This window comes from Bubalus kerabau, chromosome 9, assembly GCF_029407905.1.
Source record: "Bubalus kerabau isolate K-KA32 ecotype Philippines breed swamp buffalo chromosome 9, PCC_UOA_SB_1v2, whole genome shotgun sequence".
NCBI classification, from domain to species: Eukaryota; Metazoa; Chordata; class Mammalia; order Artiodactyla; family Bovidae; genus Bubalus; species Bubalus kerabau.
In genome coordinates this window covers 15,110,187-15,132,562 of record NC_073632.1, presented here as the reverse complement: position 1 = coordinate 15,132,562, position 22,376 = coordinate 15,110,187, and positions in this window count along the sequence as shown.

The following is a 22,376-nucleotide window of genomic DNA, read 5'->3' as shown; positions in this document are numbered from 1 at the left end:
TGGGGTCACACAGAGTCGGACACAACTGAAACGACTTAGCAGCAGCAGCAGCAGCAGGTATTAACTAGACTTATTGTGGTGATCATTTTGTAATATATAAAAATATAGAATCATTATGTTCTAACACAATGTTATAGATCAATTATACTACCAGAAACAAACTCTTAGAAAATGAGATCAAATTTGTGGTTATCAGAGGTTGGGGTCAGTGGGTGGGAAATTGAGTTTAGATAGTCAAAATGTACAAACGTTCAGCTATAGCTAGAACTTAATCCTCTGCTTGAGAAATTAAGCAGGCACTATTGCACTATCTAACTTAGTCTTTTAAATCTATAATTCAGTGTCATGAGGGAATTTATATTAGGCGTGTATTGTAAAGATGCTAGTTTTATTCATTCTAAAGCCTCAGAATATATTCTTTAACCTTTGAAGAAGAACTTTTATTGGTATCCATATTTTATGGCTAGAAACTGTGAATACAAATTCCATTTACAATTTTAATTGAGGTCACAGGAAATTGAAACAGTAGAATGTGAAGATTTTCTTCAGCAAAATAAAGTTAAATGGCACCATCAAACTATGCTACTTAGGCAGGAAATGATGCATTTACCTCAAAAAGAGGGAGGGAAAGTTATTAAGAAAGTTCAGCACAAGCTTTGGGCCTATGTGGGTAACTGACATTAAAGTGGCATTAAACCCCAGGAGATAAAAGTATAGAGTTTTGCTGTCATTAGCTTGGACAAGATATTGGCTGATATAGACCTCGGTCTGGAGTCATATTATTTTGTAATTTTAAAACCTGAGAGATAGTAGCTGTAAGGGCTTTTTGCAATGGTCACCTGGAAATAACTGTCCCTGACAAGAGATTATCTGGTCTTTTCCATATGATGTTGATAATAATAATAACACCTTATAGTATTTTGCAACATTCAAATACTGTATCTCTTGCAGATAGAACCCAACCAACCTTGGGGCAAAGGTACTATTTCAAACTTTAATTTTTCAGTGGAAAAGACTGAAGTTTCAGCATGAATTGTCTATGATCGTATAGATAATAAGTGACAAAAAATATAGATCATGAATCTTGTTCCTTTGAGTCTAGGTGCTTTGCCTTTTTATTTCACTAGAGTGATTGCAAAGTGTTATCTGAAAGAATGAACTTTGACATGTTTAGACAACAGAACATATATTTTCAATAGCATCATTAGGGAAGCATGGTTAGGGAACATGGTTTTTAAAAATTTTATTGTATTTTAAGTGGAGTAAAATTGCTTTAAAATGTGTTAGTTTCTGCTGTATAACAATGTGATTCAGCTTTATGTGTATATATAGCCCCTCCATGACACCCCACTCCAGTACTCTTGCCTGGAAAATCCCATGGGCGGAGGAGCCTGGTAGGCTGCAGTCCATGGGGTCGCTAAGAGTCAGACATGACTGAGCAATTTTGCTTTCTTTTTTCACCTTCATGCATTGGAGAAGGAAATGGCAACCCACTCCAGTGTTCTTGCCTGGAGAATCCCAGGGACGGGGGAGCCTGGTGGGCTGCCGTCTATGGGGTCGCACAGAGTCAGACACGACTGAAGCGACTTAGCAGCAGCAGCAGCAGCAGCATAGACCCTCCTTCTTGAGTCTCCTTCCCCTCACCATCCCACCATCACAGACAGCAGGCTGAGCTCCCTGTGTTACATGCAGCTTTCCACTAGCTGTTGGTTTTACTCATGCTAGTGTATATACATAAAAGCTACTCTCTCAGTTCATTCCACACTCTCCTCCCCTGCTGTGTCCACAAGTTCATTCTTTACATTTGCTTCTCTGTTCCTGCCCCACAAATAGATTCATCAGTAGTTGAAACTTGCTTTGAAATGGAAGTTGTGGCCATGTGAGGTCAGATTTTGATAGCAACACTTAAGAGTTGAGTGACAAGCATTTGTCAATGTCTTTTCTAAATTGTGGTTTGCCTCTTTATGAAATAATAATAAATACTAGCTCCATTTGTTTCTCAGGATCATTAGGAAGTTCAAGAATAATATCTGTTTTGTTAAGAGATATAATATCTGTACCTGCATGCAGATATATGCTAAAAATTACTCCATGAAGATACGTCTGCAGACTTCACCTTTTGTTTGGACGTCTAGATATTCAGTAAACAGCACTGTTGTATTGATAAGGAATCACGGTTAAAATCTGTAAAAATGCCTTCAGGAATACAGAAATGATGCTGCTTCTCCCTCACCCATGCTCTTCTTCACTTCCAAGTCTCTCAAAACTTATATCACTTTAATTTTTTAGAGATTTATATAAGAATCCCTTTTGATAACATTTTAGATGATTTTGATAATGCGTCTCAATGACACTATTGGTGTCTAACCCAGGATTCTTGAGGATCCCTTTTAACTGCAGCTGCAGGGGCTGCTATGGGCTCTACTTTCTGCAGCCTTCTCTGGAGCTGCCTCACTTACTAGGGGGAAGATCCCCTGGAGGAGGGCACAACACCCCACTCCGGTATTCTTGCTGGGAGAATCCCATGGAGAGAGGAGCCTGGCAGGCTATGGTCCATAGGGTCGCAAAGAGTCAGAGAAGACTGAAGGGACAGCACGCACACACGCACTTGTTAGGAGACCAGAAGTTTTCTGACTGTGCTGGGCTGCAAAAGCCCTTGCTTTAGGGAGAGAGACTCTGTAGTGAAATGTGTGGGATCAGCCTCCCCTGAAATCACACCCTCAACTTCTCTTCTTCCCTTTCCTAACGCAGCTGCATTCACACTCCTCCTGAGAACACGCCCTTGATACATCCAGCTTTGGCATAGGAATCTCAGCCTTGGGCTCTTCTAGAAACTTGAAGTAAAACGGACTCTGAGCCCTGCTCCTTAACTCAAAGCTGCTTAAGGAGTGACATTTTAGGTGGTTTTCAGCAACATTTGTTTATCACAAGGCCAAACTTTGGTAGGAAGTAAAAAGAAGAACTGATTAAGAATGCAGATGCAGATTAAGAATGAAAACTTGAGAGGAGCATCTCTGCTTCACAGTTCTGCATCAGTTCAGTTCAGTTCAGTCGCTCAGTCATGTCCAACTGTTTGCGACCCCATGAATCGCAGCACGCCAGGCTTCCCCGTCCATCACCAACTCCCGGGGTTCACTCAGACTCACGTCCATCGAATCAGTTCTGCATAGGCTAAAGCAAAATGTAGAGTTCCTAGGTTGTGTTGCTGAGATTAAAATGAATCTTTATTTAAACATTATAGATAGAATGGGCCACTCAGCCTTACAAATAATCGCTGTAGATTTAAAGCAGAATTTCTAAGTTTTGACTGTCCTTTCCTCCTTTAAAATTATCATTTAAAATGCATTCTCCTGTATGCATTTTTCATTTCTGCCTTTTCTTGTCTTTTTATGTTCTAATGTCTGGTAACCATAGATATGCATGACCTTGTTTTCAGTGTAGAAATAGTTCATTCATGCACACATTTTGGCTTTTGGCCTGGGAGCAATGATGGATGTTTGTCCACCCCAAGAAACAATATCCACCTTTGGAGGGAGTAATGGTATGTATAATTCTATAATTACAGTGTTGCCACATCTTGTAACAGTAACAATAAAACACTCATTCCTGACTTTGTTTCCATGACCCCAGACTACTTGTGGCCATGCTTCCTGTTTTGCCTTTACTCCTAATCCTCAACTTGTCTCCAAGTCGTCCACTCAGCAGTATCTCAAATCTCCTGCTTGACATCACCATCAGAACTGCACCTGGTCACCTGCTTGTATTGTCCTCACATATTGCAGGAAGTCATGTTAGGAGATCTCCCTCAAATCCTAATAGTTACAATGACTCAATTGTATCAGATATACTTACTCTAATGCTTCTCACTCCTATTTATTTATTCAATGCAGATGATTGGATACTGGCTAAAGTCCTATGAGAGGGCAGAGTAAATCAGAGTTGGTGTCTTATCATATGGGATGTAAACGCAGGGAAAAAAATCTTCAGCAAAGGATAGATTGGTTGTCTCATGGGGAGCAAGATGGTGAGGGATCCTAGCTTTGCTTCACTGTTCCTTTGTACTATAATTTCCTTGGCACTTTCTATTTAATCGTTCAATCTGCAACATCATTCTGGAGGCAGATATTATCATCTCCATTTTAAGATAAGAAAATTGGTTTCAGAAGGCTTACATAATTTATGAGATAGTGTTGTCAACATTTCAAACCCAGATTTGTCTCACTCAAAAACATGGTTATTGTTATTATGTAACTGACTGTACAAATGTTTCTGGTCCAGACATTTGAGTTGCTTATTCTCTTGACATAGCAAGAGTTAGTAGCTGAAAAATATAGGCTTCATACAAAGGCTCCTTAATCACCCCTACAACCTCTCATGCCTTTTTTCTTTTTTTCTACACTTTTTTTGGATCTTGATGTAGGGTTAAGGAAGTAGTATGAATGTTCTACTAATAATTTATTCACTTTACAGAGTATCTTTTCTTCTCTCACCCATTCTTCTGTAGACTTACTCCCTCCCACCCCAGTTTTAATTGATTTTTTCTCCTTTCTTTTTCTCTAAGTGACAGTACAAGAATTTGTTTCAGTAAAGGACATTTAGTTTTGAACTAGTCATCTTTTTTGTCATTTGTTTCAAGCATTGTCAGTGCCTTTATATTTTTAACTCTGCAAAGACTAACGTTAGTCTTTGAGTAATTAGTTCAGTTGCTCAGTCATGTTTGACTCTTTGCAACCCCATGGACTGCAGCACAACAGGCTTCCCTGTCCATCACCAACTCCCAGAGCTTGCTCAAACTCACACCCATCAAGTCTGTGATACATTCAACCACCCCATCCTCTGTCGTCCCCTTCTCCTCCTGCCTTCAATCTTTCCCCGCGTCAGGGTTTTTTCAATGAGTCAGTTCTTCGCATCAGGTGGCCAAAGTATTAGAGTTTCAGCTTCAGCATCAGTCCTTCCAATAAATATTCAGGGCTGACTCTACAAAAGCAGAGATGTACTGTAATATCCCCGCTTGCTTGGAATTGTTCTGGCTCATAAAGAAATGCTGTATGTCGTGTTCTTCTGCTAGTCTGCAATTTTTTGATATATACAATATGTGCCTGCAATCCACCTCATGGGAGAGTGAAAGAGTAGTTTGATCACAGATATTATAGCTACTAGGATAGCTCTTAGAAAATAAATAATTAAAAGCAAAATGTGGCTGTTTGAAAACAAGAAGAAATATTGCAGTTATTGGATACAGTAATTTGAAAATAAAGCACTAAATTATAATTGCTAGTGGGAGAAAGAAATCAGATTTTCCCTGGATATGCAGAAAACATCCACTGTGGAGTTTGTCATGTAAGTGTTTTAGGCTAAACTCTCATAAAATAAAGTTGATTCAATACTCATAAGTCAAAATATTTTGTAATTTTAAAAGGTGGCAATTTCTTGTTGTATAAGGAATAAGTCCATGCTAATGATCAGACTTGCTTCAAGTAGAATAAAGTTACAATGAAGGCATTAAAAAGCGATATAAAGACATTATACAATTCAAAATAAGATTTCATCAGGAGGAATACTTTGAGTCAATCTAGAGCAAGATACTTAAACATCGTAATGTTATAGATTATCTAAAATAGAGATACTATAGAGAATCTAACCTTGCTGGCTTGTTTGGGGGTACAGGGGTTGAAATATATATAAAACACATTGCATAGTGCTAGTGAGACTTTTTAAGTGTTAAACTAGTGCTATTATGATCATCATCTGAAAACTTTATGATTGGAATAAACACTGATTTGTTTATCATCTCCCAATGTTTAGATTTGAATATTTTTGCATACAAAGTGTTACACTGAAAAGGTTTTTTTTTAATATAAAATTTCAAAATTCTTAGTTTCTTTTGAGTGAAAACTAAGGAATATTCATTGAGAGATAGTTTTACTCTCTAATAGAAAAAGTATATCATTTGTGAGCATCAAGAGATATGGGTTGAAGTGTGATCTCTAGTTTTCTAGCCCGTTGGAGCAGTTTCACACCATTACCTTCATGGGTTATGAGCCTGTCACATATCCGTTAGTGCCCTTACCAAAGACAAAACAAGAAATTATTTCCACAGTTTATTCAGTGAAAACTCACAGGAATTTCCAGATGGAATATCAAGACTCTGCTGGGGAAAGGAAAGTTTTTATTTGGGGCATTTAGAAAACTTTAAAGAGGGGAAAAAAACAACTGAGAAACTTATGATCTGGATAGGGTCCCTAGTTCTAGAAAATACGAAAAAACTACATGAGTTATGGTCTGTCAAGATGGAGATGTTACTAAAATCTTTTTTTTTTTTTTTACATTTTTTGTTTTTAAATTTATTTATTTTATATTGAAGGATAATTGCTTTACAGAAGTTCACTATTTTCTGTCAAACATCAACATGAAGCTTTTAAGAATCTTACACAATTGAAGATCTGTTAAAATTCTTCATTTATATTATAGTATTTTTTTTTGTTTCTATTGTTATAGATCTATAAAACCAAATTTCCAGTTTGAAGTAATAGATGTGTACAAACATAAATCAAGAAAGTAAATAACTGTTCATGAAGCACAGATACATAGCTGACCTATCAAAATACATAGTCTTTAGACAGGTAAATTCTGTAACTGAACCCACTAATTTCTTTTTGACCAAATTCAAATAAGACTTCAAATTCAAAAAACACCTTATTTGAAAGAGTCCCTGTGCTATATAGTAGGTTCTCATTGTTATGTATTTTATACATAGTAGTGTATACATGTCAATCCCAATGTCCCAACTCATCTAAGCCTTCTTCACTTCCTTAGTATCCATACATCTGTTCTGTAGTCTGTGTCTCTATTTCTACTTGTAAATAAGATAATCTATACCATTTTTTTTCAGATTCTGCATATATGCAACAATATACACATTAATTAGTATGTATATTGTATATATTTTGTATGTATATTGTATATACATACATATATACTATATATATATATATAGTATATATAGTATATATTTTCTTTTCTCTGACACTGTATGGCAGTCTCTAGGTCCATCCACATCTCCACAAATGACCCAATTTCATTTCTTTTTATGGTTGAGTAATATTCCGTGGTATATATGTTATCACATCTTCTTTTGTTTCCATTCCTCTGTTGATTGCATATACTTTCAACACACCTCAAATGGCAGTTGTCCGTTTAGTTAATCACTGCTTTTATGTATAGGTGTGTAACATCAATGGGCATCCCTGATGGCTCTGTGGTTAAAAGTCCACCTGCAATGCAGGACAGATGGAGTTGATCCCTGGTCAAGATCTCCTGGAAAAGGAAATGGCAACCCACTCTGGTTTTCTCACCTGGGAAAGTCCAAGGACAGAGGAGCCTGGGAAGCTACAGTCCATGGGGTCACAAGAGAGTCAAACATGACTTATCCAATAAATAATAGCAAACATGTAACATCTATATACTGTCTAGTTTTTGTTGTCCTTGTTTAGTTAGCAGTGACCAAAGGGTCTCATATGTTTATAATTTCTCAGTACATTTTCTGCTTGTATATTTGTTTGTGCTTTCCTGCTGTTAAGGAAGCTGCAATATATGCACTGTGCTACTACATAGAGAGTACTGTCCCGTGCGATATTGTAAGAGGCAGGAATGTCCACAGGAATGGTTCTGAGCCAAGAGACAGGCTCTCACAAACACACAGTTTCCTAGAGGTCTCAGCTCATGGGGATTTTGTCACTGTGAGATTTCACCACTTTTATGAACAGTATTTTGTGGATTTCTTCATCCTACCCTGTGAAGAAAGTCATTTGAAGGCTGGAATGACCATGGTCAGAATCAGAAGGTAACACTGGGCAAGGCATTGTCCCGTCAATAGGTCCTGCCCCTAGAGAGACAGGAGATGCAGGACTGAGTCCCTGAGTGTTGGTCAAGTTTGTGTGGGCACCTCAATCAAAGCACAGTGAAGGATCAGGATAAAAGTGGAAATCAGCCATATCTGTGGATTCTTCCTCTAACAAATGTTGGTGGAGAGCAATGATTAGAAATGAAATGAAACAATTAAGTTAAAATGACACATAAAAGAATGAAACTAGAACTAGCATCATACACAAAAACAAACTCAAAATAGATTAGAGATCTAACTGTAAGACCAAAAATAATAAAACTCTTAGAGGAAAACTTAGGCAGAACACTCTTTTACATAAATCACAGGAAATCCTCTATGACCTACCTTGTAGAGTAATGGAAATAAAATAAAAAATAAACAAATGGGACCTAATTAAACTTAAAAGCTTTTGCACGATGAAGGAAACTATAAACAAGGTGAAAGACAACCCTCAGAATGGGTGAAAATATTAGCAAATGAAACAACTGACAAAGGGTTAATCTCCAAAATATTCAAGCAGCTCATGCAGCTAAATAAAAGAAAAACAAACAACCCAATCAAAAAGTAGGCAGAAGAACTAAATAGACATTTCTCCAAAGAAGATATACAGATGGCTAACACATGAAAAGATGCTCAACATTATTCATTATTAAAGAAATGGAAATCAAAACTTCAGTAAGGTATCACTTTACATGGGTCAGAATGGCCATCATCAAAAAATCTACAAACAATAAATGCTGAAGATGTTGTGGAGAAAAGTGAACGCTCTTGCACTGTTGGTGGGAATGTAAATTGTTACAGCCACTATGGAGAACAGCATGGAGATGTCTTAAAAGACTGGGAATAAAACTACCATATGACCACCTAACAATACCAGTGCTTGGCATACACCCTGAGAAAACCATAATTGAAAAAGACATGTACCCCTATGTTCATCTTGGCACTATTTACAATAGCTAGGAGATGGAAGCAGCCTATATGTCTATCAACAGATGAATGGATAAAGAAGTTGTGGTACAAATATACAACGGAATGTTAGCCATTAAAAATAACACATTTGAGTCAGTTTTAATAAGGTGGATGAAACTGGAGCCTATTATACAGGGTGAAGTAAGTCAAAAAGTGAACAATGAACATTGTATACTAACACATATATATATGGAATCTTGAAGCATGGTACTGATGAACCTATCTGCAGGGTAGCAATGGAGACATTGACATAGAGAAGACTCGTGGACATGGCAGGGGAAGGAGAGGGTGGGAGCAGCATTGAAGCATATACATTACCCTATGTGAAATTACATAGCCAGTGGGAATTTGTTGTGTGATGCAGGGAGCTCAAATCCAGTGCTCTGTGACAACCTAGAGGGGTGGGATGGGGTGGGAGGTGGGGAGGAGGTTCAAGAGGGAAGGGACATATGTATTCCTGTGACTGATTCCTGTTGGTCTGTGTCAGGAGCCAATACAATATCGTGGAGTGATTATCCTCCAATTAAAAATAAATAAATTTAAAAATGACAATCAAGTGAGAAAGAGAGCAATTTTCCTTTTTTTTCTTCCTGGCCTACTTTTGTAGGTGAAGATAAATTTTCTCTTCACTTTTTCATCTTTTATTTTCTCTTCTCTCTTTAAGAATTCCAACTCTTAAACATCTACCCCACCTGTGCAGACTACCTGTACCATTTCCTTTTCCATTCTCCCAATAAAATACCCATTTTCTTATCCCTAGAACTGTTACATCCTCAGCAGAGCTCTAAAATTTTATAATTGGGATTATGTTTTTAGAAAGTAAATACATGTTTGCAAGTCTTGTCACACTGTTGCCTTTAGAGATTACTTGTGGTGACAGAGTGGCAGCATCTAATGGGCTTAGAGTTACTTTAAGGTTTAAATTTTGAACAGTTCTTAGCATAATGCCTTGTGTTCAGTGTATCAACTGGCGGGTGATATGTAACTGCATGCATTAATTGATACTTTTCTTTTCCAAGAATTAAGTAAATATCACCCGGAGAATAAAACTTTGTAGCTATTATGAATATCTTCATTCTTATAACTTTAAAAAAAATTAAAAATATTAACTTTTAAAAGGCAAAGATCAAAGTATTTTCATATGTATTAAAGGTATGAAATAGAAACAATTTTTTATGGTTAGAAAGACACAATTTTTAAAAATTTATGTTAGAGCAGAGTTAACTAAATAGAGATTTTGCTTTACAATTTTTAAAATATTTCTATGTGAAAAGAATATAATAATTAAATTATAAAAGACAAAAACTCATTTTATGATTGCTCTGAAATACCAATGCTTTCTTTTCTTATAGTAAATGCCAGCAAACATGTAAGAAGTTCCTTAGTACAAAGTGCTGGTATCTGTTTATTATGCAATGGTAGGAAGTGCCAAGAAAACACAAATTAACAGTGTTTTCCATGAGTGAACAAAGGATTATACCTCCACTGATTCATCAGAGGTGAACAAAATATGTATTAAAAAGGTGTCCCTTCCTTTCAGGCCAACACAGCCCCGTGTCTTCAAGAGCTGAGCAAGGGTGGACTTCAGCCCACAGTCACTGCCTCAGACTAGTCCTTGTGCAGGCTACTGGTGCTTACCAGTTAAAGGCATCCCTGATGACTTTTGTGGATCACCTATGCATGTCTTAGGAGTTACAGAGCATCAGAAGTATTCCCTCCTCTACCTGCACTTTCCATTTTTACATTCATGTTCAGATTTTCTAGGCAAAATGTGGAATGGTATGGATTGTAATTATTTCTTTTTACACAGCCTAACACTATCTTCACAACCCTGAGGATTCAACCTATTGCTATTTTTCTAAATTGGTTTCTTCTATGGGCTGGTAGCACTCCAGTACTCTTGCCTGGAAACTCCCATGGACAGAGGAGCCTGGTAGGCTGCAGTCCATGGGGTGGCTAAGAGTCGGACACAACTGAGTGACTTCACTTTTACTTTTCACTTTGATGCATTGGAGAAGGAAATGGCAACCCACTCCAGTGTTCTTGCCTGGAGAATCCCAGGGACGGGGGAGCCTGGTGGGCTGCCGTCTATGGGGTCGCACAGAGTTGGACATGACTGAAGTGACTTAGCATGGGCTGGTAGCTGTAATATTTGTGAAAAAATTTATTATTTTTCCTAAATGAATTGTGACACCCTTTAGTTCTTCAAAATTTAACTTCTCTTGGAGATTTGGGAGAGAGGCTTTAAGAGACTCTCAGAAAAAGAACCGAAAATTAGGAATCAGCTCTTTAGAAAGTAGCACACATTGCTAAAACCTATTGGCATTGGTTTTACTCCTTTCTTGCGTCCCGGTCTCCAGGTCTGACTTTAACTGTTGCATACTAAACTCTCTCTTTATTGACTATGCCAAAGCCTTTGACTGTGTGGATCACAATAAACTGTGGGAAATTCTTCAAGAGATGGGAATACCAGACCACCTGACCTGCCTCTTGAGAAACCTATATGCAGGTCAGGAAGCAACAGTTAGAACTGGACATGGAACAACAGACTGGTTCTAAATAGGAAAAGGAGTATGTCAAGGCTGTATATTGTCACCCTGCTTATTTAACTTATATGCAGAGTACATCATGAGAAATGCTGGACTGGAAGAAACACAAGCTGGAATCAAGATTGCTGGGAGAAATATGAATAACCTCAGATATGCAGATGACACCACCCTTATGGCAGAAAGTTAGGAGGAACTAAAAAGCCTCTTCATGAAAGTGAAAATGGAGAGTGAAAAAGTTGGCTTAAAGCTCAACATTCAGAAAATGAAGATCATGGCATCCGGTCCCATCACTTCATGGGAAATAGATGGGGAAACAGTGGAAACAGTGTCAGACTTTTTTTTTGGGGGGGCTCCAAAATCACTGCAGATGGTGACTGCAGCCATGAAATTAAAAGACACTTACTCCTTGGAAGGAAAGTTATGTCCAACCTAGATAGCATATTCAAAAGCAGAGACATTACTTTGCCAACAATGGTCCGGCTAGTCAAGGCTATGGTTTTTCCCGTGGTCATGTATGGATGTGAGAGTTGGACTGTGAAGAAGGCTGAGCACCGAAGAATTGATGCTTTTGAAGTGTGGTGTTGGAGAAGACTCTTGAGAGTCCCTTGGACTGCAAGGAGATTCAACCAGTCCATTCTGAAGGAGATCAACCCTGGGATTTCTTTGGAAGGAATGATGCTAAAGCTGAAACTCCAGTACTTTGGCCACCTCATGCAAAGAGTTGACTCATTGGAAAAGACTCTGATGCTGGGAGGAGGGAGAAGGAGACGATAGAGAATGAGATGGCTGGATGGCATCACTGACTCGATGGACTTGAGTCTGAGTGAACTCCGGGAGTTGGTGATGGACAGAGAGGCCTGGCGTGCTGCGATTCATGGGGTTGCAGAGAATCGGACACAACTGAGCGACTTATCTGAACTGAACTAAACTCTCTCAGTTTCTTAGTTTGGTATTTGCTGCAACTTGTCTCATGATTGCTACAGAATAACTCTGTGCTACTCTGCCATTTACAAAGCTCAAATTAAACAACTGATTCTAGTAAAATACTTTTCTGTCCTTCTTGGGCTAATGTGTTAGTATTTATTCCCGAGACTATCCCATTTCTGACGTCAGAGCAAACTGTTTCAGGTAACCAGATTTCCCTTTATTTTTGCTAGTGTTAGTGACCAGACAGAATCAACGCATGACATGTTTTGATTCTCCTGCATTAGAAAGCCTGTCATTCCTTAATAAAATGGAATTTGATCAATTTGAAAAATATAATTATGAAGAAATTCTGTTCTACTCTTGCTATTACAAAATTCTACAAGCTGATTTTACTTGACATAATCTTATCTAATATTTTCAACCAAAAATTGTAACAGATGGGTAGGTATCTTTCATATTGTTAAAGGAGAAAAGATCAGGTTAAGAACTGGGTCATGTATTCATCATTGCAAAGTTCAAGTTATAGAGTGAGCATCTAACAAGTTTCTGTGGAATTGAAGTTCTTTTCCATGTTCTAGATTATAGTTTCATGCACAAGTATGGTGTACACCGAGGAACAGAAAATAGGAATCCTGCCTTAAAATACCTAGACATTCCCCCAGAAAACTCTTAGGCCTTAAATTCTGAATAGGTTATACTGTGACATTCAGGCAAGGATAATCTGCCCAAACTCAAAAAGTCATGTGTGAATGTATGTGTACCTGTGGGGGTGTATAATATTTTGAGATTATATACCATATTTTTATTTATTTATTTAAAAAAATTTTTTTTAATTTTATTTTATTTTTAAACTTTACAATATTGTATTAGTTTTGCCAAACATTGAAATGAATCCACCACAGGTATACCTGTGCTCCTCATCCTGAAACCTCCTCCCTCCTCCCTCCTCCCTCCCCATACCCTCCCTCTGGGTCGTCCCAGTGGACCAGCCCCAAGCATCCAGTATCGTGCATCGAACCTGGACTGGCAACTCGCCTCATACATGATATTATACATGTTTCAATGCCATTCTCCCAAATCTCCCCACCCTCTCCCTCTCCCACAGATTAAGAAATATGTCAAAGAAACAGAAATTATTTTCATGCTGGCATATACAAAATGTGTAATAATGATGAAAATATTCCTACTCAATCTTCAAGAATATGGGAAAGCCTTATGTATTTATTTGTTCTTAGATGTGATCTTCATTCCCTGATCAGGATTGAATTTGTGTCCCCTGCCGTGAAAATGAGGGACCTTAACCACCGGACGGCCATGGAAGTCCCAAGCCTTATTTGGATAAATAACTTAGAACTTAATTAGGAAATAGTGACGGATCTGTGGGACTGGGTCTAGGAAGGTTTTGTATTGCCTTGTTACAGAGAGAATGAGATAGGGAGTGATTTGGATGGCAACTTGGAAGGGATCGGGTGAACAGGAATGGGCAGGAATGCAGTGCATTTAATGGTGTGCATTTACTTTGGGATGCAGCCTACTGGCTCATTAGTCCAGAGAGGAAAATCTTAACGCCATGCTATTTTTTTTTCCTTGAAAACCATAGAAACAAAAACATTTGCCTTAATTTTAAATATCAATTTAATTTTAGTTTTTGCTGGTTTTAGATGCTCATTTTCTCTGAATTCATTTTACTGACATTTTGCTTCTTTGCCTCATAGAGTTTAGGAGAAGATCTGAAGACACTAAATCAGCTATTAACAACCATCCAGGACTTAGGAATGAAACAGGAAGCAAAGAAACACTCGACAAGTTATATTTAAGCTTGAGTGAAGTCTATAGTATGGGCCACTCTTTAAGGGGCAGCTAAATTTTTACATGAAATAGGATGGTGTGACTATTCTGTAAACCAGAACTATAATATTTAATATTGTTATCACAACAAGGAATAAACAATTGCTTAAGGAAATGGGTGATCCTGGTTCTCCGAGCTACAGTGCTGACTCAGTCATGCAGAACTAATTTCCTGGCGGTCTCTGAATGCACATAAAGCTGCTCTGTAGCTGCCGCTGACAATGAACTAGTGACTGGAAAAAGGAATCTTAAACACAGTCACATCTCCTCACTGTTAAAATCCTGTTCACAAAGTGGCCTGATCTAATATGCTGCATGACAGGAATAGCATTTTTTAAAAATGGCTAAACAGTATACAAAATTTCTCATCTTCCTTTTTGGGGAGTGTTGCTAGGCAACTATATCATTTATATATATTTATTCCTCAGAGCACCAAAAGTATGTTCTGGCTATTTTTTTTTTCCAATGAATACTTAAATGTTGAAAAGTTTGCTGGATACATGATTTTATAGTAAATATTTGCCATGACATCTTAAATGAGACAATTGTTTAAATTTAGAATGACTTTTTTTAAAGTCCTAAAACAATTTACGTAGAGAATTTTATAGGAAGAGTGCTAATATCTGATATGTAAAAGAAATACATCACTTTCACCAACTTGTAACCGAATTACAAAGGTTGACTTGCTAATTAGTGTTTATCGATTGGGATGCATCACATGACTGAGTTTGTTTAAAGTGCAAATATGAGAGCCACACTGATTTCTCAGACTTTACTACTTGGCAGAAAACAAAGCTGAAAGTTGCATCATCCAGTCACCCCATGTGGGTTTTGCAAGGGATGGATTGTACTGGCGATCCTCCTGGGCACATAACAAGACTTTACCGCCCTCTAGTAGTTACAGGGTTTCCCATGTTCATTTGACAAATTGGTTGTATTTATGAATTTAGAGATATCTGAGAGAAACATAGCTTCAGTATCTAAGAGGGAAGATTAAATGTGTTAGATGTGAAGATAAGACTAGATAACTTTTTTTATCATTCTCATCGGAGTTAAGCTTTAATGTAAAATTCAATTAGGATATAGTCATATTGGCTTTATCTTTCTTATCTTATTTGATTTACCTTTTCATCATGTGTGGTACCTTCTAGTCAACATCAATTTTTGAAACAAATTTAATATGAAGAAATAGGTTCATTTATGTATTAGAAAATATGGTTTAGAATAAAACAAGTTGGGGTTATAAATACACAATTGATTACAGCAGATTTATTAAATCCAAAATATGTGTTTAACATCTTTATTAAATTGGTTATTAATTTTAAGCATGAATAAAAAATACTTTCACTTAATTTAAAAATACTAGGGCTTATTAACTTAATAATATACTCATCAGAGTATTTTTTCAATCTATAAAGCCCTGGAAACTTGGAATTAAAAGGAATCTTCTTATCTAGTCCTATAATTCAGGAGAATTTAAAAATTTTTAAGTGTGTGAATTTATAAACTGAAAATATTTGTTATTAATGTTTAATTCTAACAAATATAGTTTGCATTTTGGAAATACTATATTTGAGGCTGTTTGTATTTGTATTCCTGTTTATAACCATTTTTCTGATAACATTTTGTGGAAAAATTAAAGACATATTTTCTATTTGGGAAGATCAAAATATATATATATCGACATTTTTCCTTATTTGTTATGTTATATAGGGCTACAGTCCATGGCGTCAGAAAGAGTCAGACATGACTGAATGACTTTCTCTTCGCTTATAGTCCTATTTTTCTTCATATTTCTACTAGATCTCTCATAGAATGATTACTAGATTTTTAGTTTTTATACACTGAGGGCATTCCTCTCAAATTTAGTATTTTTTTTTCTAACAGTTTTCTATCTATGTTTTGTTGTATGTTGTTCAATGAGTAGAGGACTATCTATGTTATGCTTTCATTACGCATTTAGCTTTCATTAACATGTTTGTTACAATTCTGCTTTTCGTGTAAATTCTTGATATAATATTCCAAAGTTTACTTGTTTTCTTTGTAAACTTTTCACTTCTGTTTTCTTTAAACATTTTAATATTGTGGTCCTTTTGTGAGTGCTAGTAGTGGACTCTGTTACTGTTTCGTGTTTTAATTAATTAGTTAATGTACTTTTTATTTCTTAGCCATGCTGCCAGCATGCCATATGGGATCTTAGTTCCCTGAACAGAGATCAAACTCACAACCCTGCAGTGAAAGCTTAGTGTTAACCACTGGACCAACAGGGAAGTCCCACCTCTGTTACTCTTCATCTCTCTTTTTCCTGAAGTCTTCCTCTCCTGCTTGTGAGGCTATGATGAACTCGACCTTTACTTTGTGAATCCCACATACCCGGCTACAGTGCTCAGTTCAAAAAGGATTTGTAGCCATCGTTGGGCTGATCAGAGATCTGCTGTTGCTAATTATGTATTCATATGAAAATAGGATCACTACAGTTCAGTCACTCAGTTGGGTCCGACTCTTTGTGACCCCATGGACTGCAGCGTGCCAGGCCTCCTTGTCCATCATCAACTCCCAGAGTTTACTCAAACTCATGTCCACTGAGTTGGTGATGTCATCCAACCATCTCATCCTCTGTCGTCCTCTTCTCCTGCCTTCAATCTTTCCCAACATCAGGGTCTTTTCAAATGAGTCAGGTCTTCGCATCAGGTGGCCAAATTATTGGAGTTTCAGCTTCAGCATCAGTCCTTCAATGAATATTTAGGACTGCTTTCCTTTTGGATGGACTGGTTGGAACTCCTTGAAGTCCAAGGGATTCTGAAGAGTCTTCTCCAACGCCACGTTTCAAAAGCATCAATTTTTCAGCACCCAGCTTTATTCACAGTCCAACTCTCACATCCATACATGACCACTGGAAAAACCATAGCCTTGACTAGACGGACTTTTGTTGGCAAAGTAATGTCTCTGCTTTTCAACATACTATCTAGGTTGGTCATAACTTTCCTTCCAAGGAGTAAGTGTCTTTTAATTTCATGGCTGCAGTCACCATCTACAGTGATTTTGGAGCCCCACCCCCCCCAAAAAAAGATCTCTCACTGTTTCCATTGTTTCCCCATCTATTTGCTTTGAAGTGATGAGGCCAGATGCTATGATCTTAGTTTTCTGAATGTTGAGTTTTAAGCCAACTTTTTCACTCTCCTCTTTCACTTTCATCAAGAGGCTTTTTAGTTCTTCTTCGCTTTCTGCCATAAGTGTGTTGTCATCTGCATTACTGACGTTATTGATATTTCTCCAAGTAGTCTTGATTCCAGCTTCAACCAGTCCAGCATTTCTTATGATGTACTCTGCATATAAGTTGAAAAAGCAGGGTGACAATATATAGCCTTGAGGTACTCTTTTCCCGATTTGGAACCAGTCTGTTGTTCCACGTCCAGTTCTAACTGTTGCTTCTTGATCTGCATACAGATTACCCAGGAGGCAGGTCAGGTGGTCTGGTATTCCCATCTCTTTCAGAATTTTCCACAGTTTCTTGTGATCCACACAGTCAAAGGCTTTGGCATAGTCAATAAAGCAGAAATAGATGTTTCTCTGGAACTCTCTTGCTTTTTCGATAATCCAATGGGTGTTGGCAATTTGATCTCTGGATCCTCTACCTTGTGTAAATCCAGCTTGAACATCTGGAAGTTCACAGTTCATGTACTGTTGATGCTTGGTTTGGAAAATTTTGAGCATTACTTTGATAGCATGTGAGATGAGTGCAGTTGTGTGTGGTAGTTTGAGCATTCTTTGGCATTGCCTTTCTTTGGGATTGGAATGAAAACTGACCTTTTCCAGTACAGTAGCCATTGCTGAGTTTTCCAAATTTGCTGACATGTTGAGTGCAGCACTTTTACAGCATCATCTTTTAAGTTTTGAAATAGCTCAACTGGAATTCCATCACCTCCACTAGCTTTGTTCATAGTGATGCTTCCTAAGGCCCACTTGACTTTGTATTTCTGGACATCTGGCTCTAGGTGAGTGATCACACCATCTTGATTATCTGGGTCATGACGATCTTTTTTGTAAAGTTCTTCTGTGTATTCTTACCACCTCTTTTTAATATCTTATGCTTCTATTAGGTCCATCCCATTTCTGTCCTTTATCAAGCCCATCTTTGCATGAAATGTCCCCTTGGTATCTTTAATTTTCTTGAAGAGATCTCTAGTGTTTCCCATTGTATTGCTTTCCTCTATTTCTTTGCATTGATCACTGAGGTAGGCATTCTTATCTCTCCTCGCTATTCTTTGGAATTCTGCATTCAAATGGGTATATCTTTCCTTTTCTCCTTTGCCTTTCGCTTGTCTTCTTTTCTCAGCTATTTTTATGGCCTCCTCAGACAACTATTTTGCCTTTTTACATTTCTTTTTCTTGGGGATGGTCTTGATCCCTGCCTCCTGTACAATGTCACGAACCTCTGTCCATAGTTCTCCAGGCACTCTATCAGATCTAATCCCTTGAATCTATTTGTCACTTCCACTGTATAATTGTAAGGGATTTGATTTAGGTCATACCTGATTGGTCTACTGGTTTTCCTTACTTTCTTGAATTTAAGTCTGAACTTGGTAATAAGGAATTAATGATCTGAGCCATAGTCAGCTCCCAGTCTTGTTTTTGATGATATAGAGCTTCTCCATCTTTGACTGCAAAGAATATAATCAGTCTCATTTCTGTATTGACCATCTGGTTATGTCCCTGTGTAGAATCTTCTCGTGTTGTTGGAAAAGGGTGTTTGCTATGACCATTGCATTCTTTTGGCAAAACTCTTAGCCTTTGCCCTGCTTCATTTTGTACTCCAAGGCCAGATTTGCCTTTACTCCAGGTATCTCTTGACCTCCTACTTTTGCATTCAAGTCCCCTAAAATGAAAAGGACATCTTTTTTGGGTGTTAGTTCTAGAAGATCTTGTAGGTCTTCATAGAACCATTCAACTTCAGCTTCTTCAGCATTACTGGTCGGGGCATAAATTTGGATTACCGTGATACTGAATGGTTTGCCTTGGAAATGAACAGAGATCATTCTATCATTTTTGAGAGTGCATTCAACTACTGAATTTCAGACTCTTTTGTTGATCCTCATAGCTACTCCATTTCTTCTAAGGGATTCTTGCCCACAGTAGTAGATATAATGGTCATCTGAGTTAAATTCACCCATTCTGGTCCATTTTAGTTCTCTGATTCCTAAAATGTCGATATTCACACTTGCCATCTCCTGTTTGACCACTTCCAGTTTGCCTTAAATTATGGACCGAACATTCCAGGTTCCTATGCAATATTGCTCTTTACTTCCATCACCAGTCACATCCACAACTGGGTGTTAATTTTGCTTTGGCCCCGTCTCTTCACTCTTTTTGGAGTTATTTCTCCACTGATTTCCAGTAGCATATTGGACACCTACAGACCTGGGGAGTTCATCTTTCAGTGTCCTATCTTTTTGCCTTTACATACTGTTCATGGTTTTCAAGGCAAGAATACTGAAGTGGTTTGCCACTTCTCAAGTGGACCATGTTTTGTCAGAACTCTCCACCATGACCTGTCCATCTTGCGTGGCTCTACATGGCATAGCTCATAGTTTCATTGAGTTAGACAAGGCTGTGGTCCATATAATTGGATTGTTTCATTTTCTGTGATTGTAATTTTCAGTCTGTCTGCCCTCTGATGGAGAAGGATAGGAAGCTTCCTGATGGGAGAGACTGACTTGGGGGGAAACTGAGTCTTGTTCTGATAGGTGGGGACATGCTCAGTAACCTTTAATCCAATTTTCTGTTGTAGGGTGGGGCCATCTTCCCTCCTTGTTATTTGACCTGAGGCCAAAGTATGGTGGAGGTACTGAAGATGATGAAGACCTCCTTCAAAAGGTCCCATGCAGGCACTGCTGCACTCAGTGCCCCCAACCCTGCAGGCCCACCGCTGACCCATACCTCCACCAGAGATTCCTCGAAACTCATGGGCACATCTGAGTCAGTCTCTTCTGGGGTCACTGCTCATTTCTTTTGGGTCCTGGTGCATGCAGGGTCCTGTCCTGTGCAAGTTCTAGCAGCTCTCTGGTGGGGTTAATGGCAACCTCCTCCAAGAGGGCTTATGCCCAGGTCTGCTGCACCCGGAGCCCCTGCCCCTGTAGCAGTCCTCTGCTGACCCGTACCTCCTCAGCTAAGTTCAGTTCAGTTGCTCAGTCGTGTCCGACTCTGCAGCCCCATGGACTGAAGCATGCCAGGCCTCCCTGTCCATCACCAACTCCTGGAGTTTACTAAAATGCCCATTGAGTTGGTGAAGCCATCCAATCATCTCATCCTCTGTTGTCCCCTTCTCCTCTTGCCTTCAATCTTTCCCAGCATCGGGGTCTGTTCAAATGAGTCAGTTCTTCACATCAGGTAGCCAAAGTATTGGAGTTTCAGCTTCAGCATCAGTGGTTGGATCTCCTTGAAGTCCAAGGGACTCTCAAGAGTCTTCTCCAACACCACAGTTCAAAAGCATCAATTCTTTGGCGCTCAGCTTTCTTCACAGTCCAGCTCTCACATCCATACATGACCACGGGATAAACCATAGCCTTGACAAGACGGACCTTTGTTGGCAAAGTAATATCTCTGCTTTTAAATATGCTATCTAGGTTGGTCATAAATTTCCTTCCAAGGAGTAAGCGTCTTTTAATTTCATGGCTGCAATCACCATCTGCAGTGATTTTGGAGCCCAAAAAAATAAAGTCTGACACTGTTTTCACTGTTTCCCCATCTATTTCCCATGAAGTGATGGGACCAGATGCCATGATCTTAGTTTTCTGAATGTTGAGCTTTAAGCCAACTTTTTCACTCTCCTCTTTCACTTTTCTCAAGAGGCTTTTTAGTTCCTTTTCACTTCCTGCCATAAGGGTGGTGTCATCTGCATGTCTGAGATTATTGATATTTCTCCTGGCAATCTTGATTCCAGCTTGTGCTTCTTCCAGCCTAGCGTTTCTCATGATGTACTCTGTATATAAATTAAATAAGCAGGGTGACAATATACAGCCTTGATGTACTCCTTTTCCTATTTGGAACCAGTCTGTTGTTCCATGTCCAGTTCTAACTGTTGCTTCCTGACCTGCATATAGGTTTCTCAAGAGGCAGGTCAGGTGGTCTGGTATTCCCATCTCTTTCAGAATTTTCCACACAGTCAAAGGCTTTGGCTGCATGGTTACCTCTGCACTATTATCTCTTCTGTACATTTGAACATCTTGCTTATTATAGTTCTCTTTTCTTTAGTCTTACTTTTTTACCTGATTATTTTTAAATTTTAAAATAATTTAAAAGATTTTAAAATTTCATGTCAAATAGATGGGGGAAACAATGGAAACAGTGACAAACTATTTTGGGGGGCTCCAAAATCACTGCAGATGGTGACTGGAGCCATGAAATTAAAACACACTTGCTCCTTGGGGGAAGAGAACAAGATGGTGGAGAAGTAGGTGAGAGAAACTATATCTCTCTCCAAAGATATGTCATGAATGTACCTTCAGACACAGAAGTGCTTGCAGAACACCAGCTGAGAGTTGACAGGAGTACCTGACCAGTGGAAAAGAGTATATAGAACCATGCAGAACTCGGTAAGATGAAGGAACTAGGGGGAAAGACTGGAGGTTAGTAGGCCTGGACCTGCCCTCAGTGGGTGGGGGAACTGAAGCAAGGGTCTGATACTCACATTGGGGCAATTGTCTGAATCAGAGGGGTAGCATTTAAGGCTTATAATTAAACAGCTAATCTGTGGCAGCCTAAGTGGAATGAGAATCAGACAATCCTTGCCAAAGCCATATATACCCCAGATAGGGATGCAGGTCCCCTAGAAGGTGCAGTGGCTATGAGATGGAGCATAGTGATTTGGAGAAATCCCAGGGTGAGGGCTGCTGTTACTGTGGAGAGACGGACCAATGGGATGTGAGGGAGGAGATAGTGGTGGGAAATGCCTGTGGAGGAAAGCCGGCCAGCCATGGAAGCAAGGCGATACTGCCGAGTCATGGGTCGGGGTGGGCCATCACCATAACCTCTCTCTCCAGCTGGCCCATTAGGCGCCTGATGCAACGAACTACAGAGTAGGACCCCAGCCAGGGGCCCCTCTATGTGCCTCAAACGCTGAACAACAGACTAAGATCTCAGGCAAGGGAGCTCTCTAAGTGCCTAAAGTGCAGAGCTACAGAAAAGACTAGCCAAAGAGG